Raw genomic sequence first — 14,057 nt, 5'->3', positions numbered from 1 at the left:
TCAACTATTTCTATTCTAAATTGATTTTATTACAATTTGACATTTTAGTCGAGGGATCTGGTTTGAGGTAGATTTTCATTTTAGATGCTTGTAGTAATGCTGTCACCTTGTGTATTATTGACCTTTTCTAATCTTGACAGCATGTGAGTGAGTACCAATTGTGAATCTCTTTGAAAGCGACAGCTACATCATGGTGTCATATGTTTTAAGCACCATGCAACCAGTCTCACTTCGATGTCTCCTGTAACACTTAAAAAGGGAAAAACAGGCAACAACAAAATATATAGGCATTTGAACACTAAGAAGGTGATTACACACTGATGTAGCTTCAAAATGGTGAAAAAGTACTGTGGATAATTGCACTATTTACCTTGTTTACCTTTTTGGCAGCTATGAGAAGTCCCTTTTTTTTCAATGATCCATTTAAGTGTATTTTCTAGCCAACTGTTACCTGATAAAGGTGTGCGTGCTAACTTGTCTAACAATGAGAAGCGGTCCCATTTTGTAAGATACCTTAATGCTCTGTCACAGCTTGGTGTTTGGGGTTCTTTTTCACATGCATTAATTCTTTAACTCTCAAGCCACCAGATGGCCCATCTCTAATATGCTTCTCTACTATTCCAAATTATCTTTTTTCTCCCAATTGGGAAATTTGTTGTGCAGTCGGGGTTCAACACTAAAAAACATTCAAAACAGTGACAACCGTACAACCGATATAAACACAACATGAAACAATGAGATGGATAAAAAGGAGTAATTGTGCAGAAGTGCAGCAATAGATAGACATTTCATGTGCAGATTCAGAAAGTTAATGGCCTGCGGGATAAAAGAGTTATTGTATATGTTGCTATTGAGTTTGGGAAGTCTTTGATGACCTGAGGGGAGAAGCGCAAAATGGTCAAGGAGGGGGTGACCAGGACAGTCTGATACTGTTAGTTCTCTTCACCACTTGCTTTCTGAACGTCACTGAGCTGTGCTTGTTGCCTTCTGATGACCTTGCTGGCCACCTTAACCACCCTGTACAACCTATTTCTGTTGCAAACATTAAGATTGCCAAACCAGGCCCCCTTTGAGAACATCAATACGGATTCAATAAAACTCCTGTAAAACAGTGTCATCATTGTCTTGCTGACATTAAAAGAGTTCATCTTTCTCAGATGGTATGTGTTCTCCTCAAACGTCAACTTGTTGTCCAGCACTGTTCCCAGGTACTGACCAGCTCAATGTCATGTCCCATGACCACAGTGGGTGTGGGGTTCAGTGACAGCCTTATAAAGTCAATATCTTTAGTTTGGTAGACATTGAGTTGGAGGAAGCCGTTCTCACACCATGACACAAAGTCATCTACCACAGGCCCATGCTCAGACTCTCCATCCTGTAGTAGACCGACGATGGCAGTCATCAGCAAACTTGATGTGCCTCTTTTCATATTCGCTACGACAGTCATTAGTGTAAAGTATGTACAGGAGAGGAGAGAAGACACAACCTTACCAACCGGTGGAGGAGCAGAGCTGCTTTGACATGACGCCTTTTACTCACACTTGTTGGGACTGGTCGGTAAGGAAGTCTACTATCCAGCCCACAATGCTCACATCCAGCTTGATGTGGGAGAGGAGCTTCTCTGCTAGTATGTGAGGCTGGATAGTATTGAAGGGAGACGAGAAGTCCATGAACAGAAGCCTTGTGTGTTTTTTTTGGCCCTCCAGGTGCTTGTAGAGGAAGTTTGGCCCTCCAGGTGCTTGTAGAGGAAGTTGAGTAGGGTTAGAGTGGGGTCCTCCATCCCTCGCTTGGCCCTGTATGCAAACTGCAGGGGGTCCAGGGTATACTCAACCTGACGCAGTACATCCTTCTTGATTAACTTCTCAAAATGATTTCATCACCGAGGACGTCAGTGCCACTAAAGTCATTTAGCAACTTGGGGAATTTGCTTTTTTCCACAGGAACAACAGTAACATGCTTCCAGAGTTTAGGCACCTTCTGCAGCTCGAGTGAAAATGTGATGAAAAATTCCACTGAATTGTTCGGCACATGACGTAGGTACCTGTCCATCAATGTTGTCTGGTCCTGCGCTCTTTTTAACTTTGGTCTGTCTGAATAGGCTTGTGACACTGGATGCTAAATTCCATTTTGGGAGTAGCAATTGTCCTCATACGCATCTCAGTAATTCCTCCACTAAAGGTCTGATTGTCAAATCTGAGGTAAGCTAAATGGTTTTATCAGCCAGAGTCCTTTGAGTTAAAACCATCAACCTGTATCATCTTGTTTCCCTTGTCTTGTAGCCCAACCACAGTTCTCATTCCATTCCAGGCAGCCCTCAGATTGTTGCTACTGAGTTCATCCTCAATCTTCTCATATTTCAGTCTAGATTCCCTTTTAGCAGTCACATAGCCCTCATAGAAAGCAATATTTATTTTACACAATAAGCCCTTCAAGGGATAAATAGTAAACATTTTGCTAGGATTGCTGTATTTTCACAGAAGGAGATGTAACTGCACACCACATTAGTGAGTTCATCTATATTGGCGCTATAGAGACTCAGACTCTGGGATTAAAAAGGTTTAATCCAGAATATAGTAAATATGCTAAATACAATTATAAAGATGACCTAATGTAGAGGAATAAAGTTCAGACAACTTTTAGATTTCTAAATATATAGCCCTGGGAAGGTTAGTATTTGACTCAATCCCCATCTGGTGGTTTGAATAGAGAGCCAACAATGGGGGCATGTGTTGATCCCTCCCTCGGGCTCTCGGCACATGTCCAAATTGCTTGGGACATGATCAGAACTCCTACTCTACTCTAAGCTTTATGAATATGGGCCTGGGTCCCGTTTTCCACCACTTTAACATGATAGAAGGGACCAGATCCAACAGAGCACTCTGTTTCCATGACTTTGGATTAAGGGGATGAGTTCACTCAACCACCTTAACCTGTTTTTTAATGAATGTAAGAACGAATGTAAATCTGATGCTCATTGATGAGTGGTGCACATGTGAAAAGAGGCTTTGTTGAGTGGCATGCCCCCAAAAATTACTGTTTGTCTGTTGCCCTCTCATTCACATTTACACAGATGCTTCAGTCCATGTCTCAAACCTGAATTCTGTTTTTATTTTTTATTTTTAAGTAACTCGCTTTGGACTCAAAAATGCCTAACTCTTTATAATAACTTTAATGAATAAACATGAATAGACTATAAACTATGAATAAGTAACATTAATAATCTGTTAACATTTTTAAACATGTATACGCAGTTAATAAGCATATAAAATATGTAAACCATTTAGAATGGATTATTCATGAGTTATATTATACTGAACAAAATGAGGAACGCAGCATGTAAAGTGTTGGTCCCATGTTTCATGACCGGAAATAAAAGATCCCAGAAATGTTCCATATGCACAAAAAGCTTATTTCTCTCACATTTTGTGCACAAATTTGTTTACATCCCTGTTAGTGAGCATTTCTCATTTGCCAAGATAATCCATCCACCTGATAGGTGCGGCATATCAAGAAGCTGATTAAACAGCATGATCATTACACAGGTGCACCTTCAGCTCTAAAATGTGCAGTTCTGTCACACAACACGATGTCACAGATGTCTAAAGTTTTGATGTAGCATGAAACAGGCATGCTGACTGTAGGAATGTCCACCAGAGCTGTTGCCAGAGAATGGAATGTAAATTTTTCTACCATAAGCCGCCTCCAACGTTGTTTAAAATAATTTGGCAGTACGTCCAACAGGCCTCACAACGGCAGGCCACTTATAACCATGCCAGCCCAGGACCTCCACATCTGGCTTCTTCACCTGCAGGATCGTGTGAGACCAGCCACCCGGACAGCTGATGAAATTGTGGGTTTGAACAACCAAAGAATTTCTGCACAAACTGTTAGAAACCGTCTCAGGGAAGATCATTTGCGTGCTCGTCGTCCTCACCAGAGTCTTGACCTGACTGCAGTTCTGCATTGTAACTGACTTCAGTGGGCAAATGCTTACCTTCGATGGCCACTGGCACGCTGGAGAAATGTGCTCTTCACAGATGAATCCCAGTTTCAACTGTACTGGGCAGATGGCAAACAGCGTGTATGGTGTTGTGTGGGCGTGAAACAACTGACGCCGGAGACAAGAAGCAGGTACGGAGAGTTGATATTTAATTAGGAACCCACGGATATACAATGACAAATGATAATCAATGCAGCAGCGGGGAACCGAGCTGGGGAACTGACAAATATAGGGGAGGTAATAAACAGGTGATTGAGTCCAGGTGAGTCCAATAATCGCTGATGCGCGTGACGGGGGGAAGGCAGGAGTGCATTACGCACACCTGGTGGTAGGAGTGTGCAATGCTGGGGAGCCTGGCGCCCTCGAGTCCCGGGGGGGGAAGAGCGGGAGCAGGCGTGACAGTGCGAGCGGTTCACTGATCTCAACGTTGTGAACAGAGTGCCACATGGCGGTGGTGGTGTTATGGTATGAGCAGGCATAAGGTACGGACAACGAACAATTGCATTTTATTGATGGCAATTGGAATGCACTAAGATACCGTGACGAGATCCTGAGGCCCATTGTTGTGCCATTCATCCGCCATTATCACCTCATGTTTCAGCATGATAATGCACGGCCCGATGTCGCAAGGATCTGTACACAATTCCTGGAAGTTGAAATTGTCCCAGTTCTTCCATGGGCTGCATACTCACCAGACATGTCACCCATTGAGCATGTTTGGGATGCTCTGGATTGAAGTGTACGACAGCATGTTCCAGTTACCGCCAATATCCAGCAACTTTGCACAGCCATTGAAGAGGAGTGGTACAACATTCCACGGGCCACAATCAACAGCCTGATGAAGGTGTGTCGCGCTGCATGAGGCAAATGGTGGTCATACCAGATACTGACTGGTTTTCTGATCCATGCCCCTACCTTTTTTTTAAGGTATCTGTGACTAACAGATGCATATCTGTATTCCCAGTCATGTGAAATCCATAGATTAGAGCCTAATGAATATATTTCAATTGACTGATTTCCTTATTTGAACTGTAACTCAGTCAAATCTTTAAAATTATTGCATGTTGATTTTATATTTTTGTTCAGTGTATATAAAGTGTTACCCAATAATTTGGGTCATTTGCATACAGCATGCCTTGAGAAATGGGAGTCTTTAAGTAAAGGAAGCTAATGTTCATGTCACTCAACACCCACACACAGTATTTCATTCACTTAATGAATTTTGTCAAAATAAAAACCTAAATAAATAATTACTTATGTTTGTTTTCCCTTTTAAAACTTCTTATGGCTGAGATCCCGTTAACGGGATCGACTTGACAACAGCCAGTGAAAGTGCAGGGCGCCAAATTCAAACAGAAATCTCATAATTAAAATTCCTAAAACATACAAGTATTTTACACCATTTTGAAGATAAATTTGTTGTTAATCCCACCACAGTGTCCGATTTCAAAAAGGCTTTACGACGACCATCTGATTATGTTAGGTCAGTACCTAGTCACAGAAAAACACAGCCATTTTTTCCAGCCAAAGAGAGGAGTCACAAAAAGCAGAAATAGAGATCAAATTAATCACTAACCTTTGATGATCTTCATCAGATGACACTCATGGGACTTCATGTTACACAATACATGTATGTTTTGTTCGATAAAGTTAGTTTACATTGGCGCGTTATGTTCAGTAATGTTTTGCCTCCAAAACATCCGGTGATTTTGCAGAGGGCCACATCAATTTACAGAAATACTCATAATAAACATTGATTAAAGATACAAGTATTATACATGGAACTTTAGATAAACTTCTCCTTAATGCAACCGCTATGTCAGATTTCAAAATAACTTTACGGAAAAAGCACACCATGCTATAATCTGAGTACAGCGCTCAGAGACCAAAACAAGCCATACAGATATCCGCCATGTTGTGGAGTCAACAGAAGTCAGAAATAGCATTATAAATATTCACTTACCTTTGATGATCTTCATCAGAATGCACTCCCAGGAATCCCAGTTCCACAATAAATGTTTGTTTTGTTCGATAACGTCCATAATTTATGTCCAAATACCTCCTTTTTGTTTGCGCGATTAGTTCCAAAATCCAAATTGATGATGCGCAGGCCAGACGAAAAGTAAAAAAAATCCATTACAGTTCGTAGAAACATGTAAAACGATGTATAGAATCAATCTTTAGGATGTTTTTAACATAAATCTTCAATAATATTTCAACCGGAGAATTCCTTTGTCTGTAGAAATGCGATGGAACGCAGCTACCTCTCATGGGGGCGTGCCTCGTGGCACTCTGCCAGACACCTGACTCAATCAGCCTTAATTCCCTCATCCTTCACAGTAGAAGCATCAATCCCATAGAACATTTGTGGGCAGAACTGAAAAAGCGTGTGCGAGCAAGGAGGCCTACAAACCTGACTCAGTTACACCAGCTCTATCAGGAGGAATGGGCCAAAATTCACCCAACTTATTGTGGGAAGATTGTGGAAGGCTTCTCGAAACGTTTGACTCAATTTAAACAATTTAATGGCAATGCTACTAAATACTAATTGAGTGTATGTAAACTTCTGACCCACTGGGAATGTGATGAAAGAAATAAAAGCTGAAATAAATCACTCTCTCTACTATTATTCTGACATTTCACATTCTTAAAATAAAGTGGTGATCCTAACTGACCTAAGACAGGGAATTTTTACTTGGATAAAATGTCAGGAATTGTGATAAACTGAGTTGAAATGTATTTGGCTAAGGTGTATGTAAACTTCCGACTTCAACTGTACATGAGACAAAAGTCCCTAGAGGACTGACAAGATATGACGGCTTATTACACAAAGATGGTAAAGGGGGTGGGGAAAATAGAAAGATAGGGAGAAAGGGACATTTTTCGTACATTTGGTAACTACGCTCACAGTAACCATATACTTTGCACACGAGCCGCTGCCCGTTTTGGTAAGAAATGCAATGTATTTACGTGTAGATGTCTTTATCTGTCGTCTCACTGCTGAAACCAATCGATCCTTCAATGGGGAATGGCTCGATGGGTGTAAGGCTCTGGTTGTCCACCAGAGGTCACAATGTCCTTCTTCTTAGTTTTGGTCTTGTAGTGGAGTGTTCAAATAGATCAGATACTCTGTGATTGTCTGAGATGGGATTTTCTTCCTTCCCACCTTGTGTCTTTAGTCAAAGTTCTAGATCCCTTTACATGCACAGCTGCAAACTCAATGTTTTGGTCTAGTGAGTTTTTCTTCACCCCGTGTTGAGTTTCAGAGTTTCCAACCATTTCAACGTGTGGCCACGGCTTCACGTCTGCTGTTCTCAGTTCAAAGTTTCGAACCATTTCAACGTGTGGACCACAGTCTCACGTCTTTTGGTCTACATGTTCATTCTTAACGAGTCCTTTTAAGCACTCTGGTTGAAAAGAGCGGTTCCATCACACTGACACGCTCTTCTGACCTCATTCGGGTGTGGCTTAGTTAATGTGCAAGGGACATGAAAACTATGACCTCGTTAGAAAACTAAAATCACATTCCTATCTTAACAAAAATAGGCTCATCATTATGCATATTGTATTAACATCATAATGGATGGGGTTACGTTTTTTAATAACACCACACAATGAAAAGCAATATGACATGATTATTCTTTAGATCCCCACTAACCATTCTTAACATTCCTATCTTAGAAATATTGTTCCAATATTCACTTTTTGGACGTTATAGTTTTGGTGGCAAAAGTTACCTGGAGGACAAAGGCGTTCCTTTGGTTGGTACTGAAGAGCAGGAGAGGGTTCTTTGCTGCATAAAATGTACGATTGGCGTGAGATGTCATACAACTGGCCCAGCACCCCCCTCTCCTGTGAGAGAGAGGGGGTCTGGCTATCTGCTTGCCCTCGACCTGCCCTGGCCTGTCCCCTCATAAATATTATGAGAACTGTACAATCCGCCTCCTGTGTCTGCATCTGAGTCGTCATAGTCCGGGAGGTGACCAAGAACCCAATTGCTCTCTACAGTAATTCAACAATCTTGGCTTTATGGGAGAGTGGCCAGACAAAAGCCACTCTTGAGAAAAAGGCACCTGACATCACGCCTGGAGTTTGCAAAAAGGCATGTGAAAGACTGAGACCAAAAGGCAAAAGATTCTGGGGTCCGATGAGTCAAAAATGTAAGTCTGGCCTGAATGCAAGGTGCTATATCTGGAAAAAAACAGGCACAGCTCATCACCCGTCTAACACCATCCCTACCGTGAAGCATGGTGCTGGCAGCATCATGCTATGGGGATGTTTTCAGAGGCAGGGACTGGGAGATTGGTAAGGATAGAGGGAACAATGAATGAAGCCAAATACAGGCAAATCCTTGATGAGAACCTGCTTCAGAATACAAAACGACAGACTGGGGTGTAGATTTACATTCCAACAGGACAATGACTCTAAGCATACCGCTAAAGCAATGCTGGAATGGCTTCAGAATAACAATGTGAAAGTCCTTGAGTAGCCCAGGCAAAACTCAGACTTGAATCTTATTGGAAATCTGTGGAAAGGCTTCTTGATTGCTGTTCAATGCCGCTCCCCATCTAATTTAACAGAGTTTAACAGAAAATCAGCAAGGAAGAATGGAAGAAAATCACTAATCCAGATGTGCAAAGCTGATACAGACATACCCAAGATGACTCCCAGCTGTAATCGCCACCAAGGTGGTTCTACAAAGCATTGACTGTCACGTTCCTGACCTATTTCTGTTAGTTTTTGTGTGTTAGTTGGTCAGGACGTGAGGTTGGGTGGGCATTCTATGTTTTCTGTTTCTATGTTGGTTTTGGTTTGCCTGGTATGGCTCTTGATTAGAGGCAGGTGGTTTGCGTTTTTCTCTAATCAAGAGTCATATTTAGGTAGGGCATTCTCACTGTTTGTTTGTGGGTGATTGTCTCCTGTGTCCGTATGTCTGTTCGTACCACATGGGACTGTAGCGTTTGTTTGTTTCGTTTCGATGTCGTCTGTTTTCCTGTACGTAAGTTTATGTTTAGTTATGTAAGTTTATGTTCAGGTTGCGTCAACGTCGTTTTCTTATTTTGTAGTTTGGAAAGTGTTTTGTTTCGTTTCGTGTGCCATCGTAATTTATAATAAAGATGGCTTATTTCCCTGAGCCTGCGTTTTGGTCTGAAGATCCTTCTCTCCTCACCTCTTCCGAGGATGAGGAGAGCGTCACCCGTTACAGAATCACCCACCACGCTAAGACCAAGCGGCAAGGGAAAAATAAACGGAGTAAGGGACAGGAGAAAAACAAGGATTTCTGGACATGGGAGCAGATAATGAATGGAGAAGGTCCCTGGGCTAAGGCAGGAGAAAATCGCCGTTCCCAGGAAGAGAGGGAGGCAGCTAAAGCCCAGGAGCGGTGGTTTGAGGAGGCAGCAAGGAGACGTGGCTGGAAGCCCGAAAAGCCATGGGAACAGGTGGAGGCACTGAGGAGAGCAGAGGCTACCGAGGAGAGGAACCGGAGCTATGAGGGAACGCGTCTGGCACGGAAGCCAAAAAAGCCCGTGAGTAATTCCCAAAAATTTCTTGGGGGGGGGCTAGGAGATAGTGGGCCAAGGGCAGGTAGGAGACCTGCGCCCACTTCCCAGGCTTACCGTGGAGAGCGGGAGTACGGGCAGGCGCCGTGTTACGCAGTAGAGCGCACGGTGTCTCCTGTACGAGTGCATAGCCCAGTGCGGGTTATTCCACCTCCCCGCACTGGTAGGGCTAGATTGAGTATTGAGCCAGGTGTCATGAGGCCGGCTCAACGCGTCTGGTCTCCAGTGCGTCTCCTCGGGCCGGCATACATGGCACCTGCCTTACGCAGGGTTTCCCCGGTTCGCCTACATAGCCCGGTGCGGGTTATTCCACCTCCCCGCACTGGTCGGGCAACCGGGAGTATTCAACCAGGTAAGGTTGGGCAAGCTCAATGCTCAAGAGTGCCAGTACGCCTCCACGGTCCGGTATTTCCGGCACCACCTCCCCGCCCCAGCCTAGTACCTACAGTGTCTACACTACGCACTAGGCTACCAGTGCGTATCCTGAGCCCTGTTCCTCCTCCACGCACTCTCCCTGTAGTGCGTGTATCTAGCCCGGTGCCTCCAGTTCCGGCCCCACGCACTAAGCTACCAGTGCGTCTCCAGAGCCCTGTACACACTGTTTCTTCTCCCCCTACTAATCCTGATGTGCTTGCCCTCAGCCCGGTGTCACCAGTGCCGGTACCTCGCACCAGGTATAGAGTGGGCTTTGAGAGTCCAGTGTGCCCTGTCCCTGCTCCCCGCACTAGTAGGAAGGTGCTTATCATTAGCACGGTGCCTCCAGTTCCGGCACCACGCACCAGGTCTACAGTGCGCCGTATCCGGCCAGAGCCATCCGTCTCACCAGCGCCATCTGAGCCATCCGTCTCCCCAGCGCCATCTGAGCCATCCGTCTCCCCAGCGCCATCTGAGCCATCCGTCTCCCCAGCGCCATCTGAGCCATCCGTCTCCCCAGCGCCATCTGAGCCATCCGTCTCCCCAGCGCCATCTGAGCCATCCGTCTCCCCAGCGCCATCTGAGCCATCCGTCTGCCAGGAGCCTGCAAAGCCGCCCGTCTGCCATGAGCCTGCAAAGCCGCCCGTCTGCCATGAGCCTACAGAGCCATCCGCCAGACAGGAGCCGCTAGAGCCGTCAGCCAGACAGGAGCCGCTAGAGCCGCCCGCCAGACAGGATCTGCCAGAGCCGCCAACTAGACAGGATCTGCCAGAGCCGCCAACCAGACAGGATCTGCCAGAGCCGCCAACCAGACAGGATCTGCCAGAGCCGCCAACCAGACAGGATCTGCCAGAGCCGCCAACCAGACAGGATCTGCCAGAGCCGCCAACCAGACAGGATCTGCCAGAGCCGCCAACCAGACAGGATCTGCCAGAGCCGTCAGAGAGCCATGAGCAGCCAGAGCCGTCAGAGAGCCATGAGCAGCCAGAGCCGTCAGAGAGCCATGAGCAGCCAGAGCCGTCAGAGAGCCATGAGCAGCTAGAGCCGTCAGAGAGCCATGAGCAGCCAGAGCCGTCAGAGAGCCATGAGCGTCGAGAGCCGTCAGCCTGCCATGAGCGTCGAGAGCCGTCAGCCTGCCATGAGCGTCGAGAGCCGTCAGCCTGCCATGAGCGTCGAGAGCCGTCAGCCTGCCATGAGCGTCGAGAGCCGTCAGCCTGCAGGGAGGTGAATAGTTATATAAATGAGTTTTCTTTCTTTATTTTCCACTAAATTGGCAAAAATGTCTAAAAACATGTTTTCACTTTGTAATCATGGGGTATTGTGTGTAGATGGGTGCGGGGGGGAAATCAAATCCATTTTGAATTCAGGCTGTAACAACAAATGTGGAATAAGTCAAGGGGTATAAATACTTTCTGAAGGCACAACTAATCATCCAGTATCTCAGGGCAACTAAGCAAATATCTTCAAATAAATACAACAATGTTATGAAATAAAGATAAATAACGTGAACAATCATTTAACAGCAGCAGGAATATTACGTCACATAAAAAAATACATCAAATCATATCAAATAATATGGTCTAACCGAGACAAACAATCCAGTGGTATGAACTTTATTAGGCTAAACAAAACAAAAAAATTCAAATGAATAAAAGGTTTATACAAATGATGGACCCTGTCCCTGATGTTTTATATTCCCGTTTATCACATCACATGCTGACTAGACCGGGCATGCGTGTGCGTCCTCGTGCGCATGTTGATTTTGTCCATCCACACCAGACGCGATCAGGACACACAGGTTGAAATCTGACCAAATTCTATTTTAGCGCCTGAATACGGTTGTTGACTCACGTGAGCAGTTTGGATAAATTGATTGAATGACATGTATGTGTAAATGGCTTTCGCAACGCTCACTCACGCAACGCGGGCGGTGTGGTCAGCATGTCAGACAGATACAGCAAGCTATGCGTATGGATTTTTGATTGTTGAATCCCTTGGTTGTTGATTCCCCTGGATCCAGTCGGACAGGAGGTACCTTAGCATGACGTCGCTGCACTGCTTCACCAGTGATGCAATGGGTTATATACACAAACTGCCATGACAATCGTCACCACCAGGGAATTTGTGTGACCGGACCTTCTCAAATAGTACTTGAGTAGCCCTGGGCAACAGTAACCCGCATAAAAACTTTACACAAATGTTGATTCTGTAGGACCACATATGCCCTGAAAAAAAAGTCCTACAGGAATCCTGCAGGAATTCAACCATTTGTGAAGGAATTGTTCAGGTGTCCTGCACGGATCCTGTAGGATTGACAAAATCCTGCAGGAAAAGTCCCTGATGCTCCTGCAAGAGTATGACTTGTCCTGCATAAATGTTGAAAATCTTGCACAAACATGACAATTCATGTAGGAATCCTGCAGGACCGAACCCTGCAGGATTTTGATATTCCTGCAGGATATGGCAATTCCTGCAGGACCAAGTACATTCCTGCAGGAATCATGTAGGAACAAAACGTGCAGGATATGGCAATTTCAAGTTAACTATAGGATTTGAGATACAGTATGTTGTGATAACAGAGAAAATAGACTTTTGAAATATGGTGCAATATCAGACACTTCAACTCAACAAATGAGAAATGTAATAAATGACCATGTCCAAACGCAATAAATATAGTGTGTTATTTGTATTTGATAGATACCAACACAATTGATAATGGTTTCAGTAGGCCCACAGTTCAGTCAATGTAATAATGCATTTATATTTGGGTTCCCAAGTGGCGCAGCAGTCTAAGGCACTGCATCTCAGTGCTAGAGGCGTCACTACAGACATTACAGATTCCAGGCTGTATCACAACTGGCCGTGATTGGGAGACCCATAGGGCGGCGCACAATTGGCCCAGCGTCTTCCGGGTTAGGGTTTGGCCAGGGTAGGCCATCATTGTAAATAAGAATTTGTTCTAAACTGACTTGCCTAGTTAAAATAAAAATATCATGCTGCCAGTTTAAGAAACACCTTCATTCATACATACTCTGAATAAATAAATATAATGTAAAGAAAGTTGTATACAGTTAACTCCGTTTTATGTATTTGTTCGAGGGCCTACTGTATACATGAGGCCAACTTACCATATTATACCGGAGGCATAGCTACTAACACACCCAGTCTCATTACTTTGCGTGAATGATATCTCTCAACTTTAAACAATGCAAAATTCGAATACAAAATCATTTGTTTCGCTTCTTTCTTTTCAAACACAAAGGAGAATTCAGTGATTACAATTGTATACTTCATCTTTGTGGGTTCCTGAGGAAACGGTAACATCCATTACTGTAGTTAGGTTAAGTCAACCAGTACTCTATGGCTCAGCGGTGTGCTGATTCCAAGATCCAGACATGAGCGAGTGCTCGGCTCATTCTGACACTGTGTGCACCCGTACGCATGCTGAAATCTACACCCCAAATGACATGTATTTAAGTATTTTTTGTTGTAGTGGGGACAGCGACAGAACTTTGAAAAATGTTTTTATATTCTTATTATTATTATTACATTTTTTATGTTTAGCTCACATAGTAAAGGTATGCATTAAGGTGTCTGTACTAGAATAAGTGTTGCAAAAACAAGTGTAGACATTAAGAAATGCATTTCTATACCTTCAAACTTATTTTATACAATTGTGGGGGATTGCCAAAATGGAGGCACGGTGGCTTCAAAACACAGTATTCCAGTTGCGTAGCCTATCTATCACTCAGTATCCTCTAGTCGAGTAATTCTACTCAGATTCTTATTTAATTAGGCCTAGAGTGTGACTTGCGGTTAAGATATTTTTTGCTTCATTGTGATTTTACATTAGATACTGAATAGGAAATTGTGTACAGTAGGGTTATCATATCGGATAGAATAGCCGTAAAGAAAATGCCAGTTATTTGTACTATACTGGATAACTTTGCAAGACTAGCCTATTCTGTGTTTCTCTTTGAGTATGTTGGTCTCTTTTCTCTTATATTATGAATTCTATAGCCTACTAAATATCCGTTAAAGAAAGAAAACAATTCAGTAATTATAGATCATGTAAGTGTGGG

Source organism: Salvelinus alpinus, chromosome 19 (assembly GCF_045679555.1).
Source record: "Salvelinus alpinus chromosome 19, SLU_Salpinus.1, whole genome shotgun sequence".
Classification (NCBI taxonomy): domain Eukaryota; kingdom Metazoa; phylum Chordata; class Actinopteri; order Salmoniformes; family Salmonidae; genus Salvelinus; species Salvelinus alpinus.
This window is presented reverse-complemented; position numbering follows the sequence as displayed.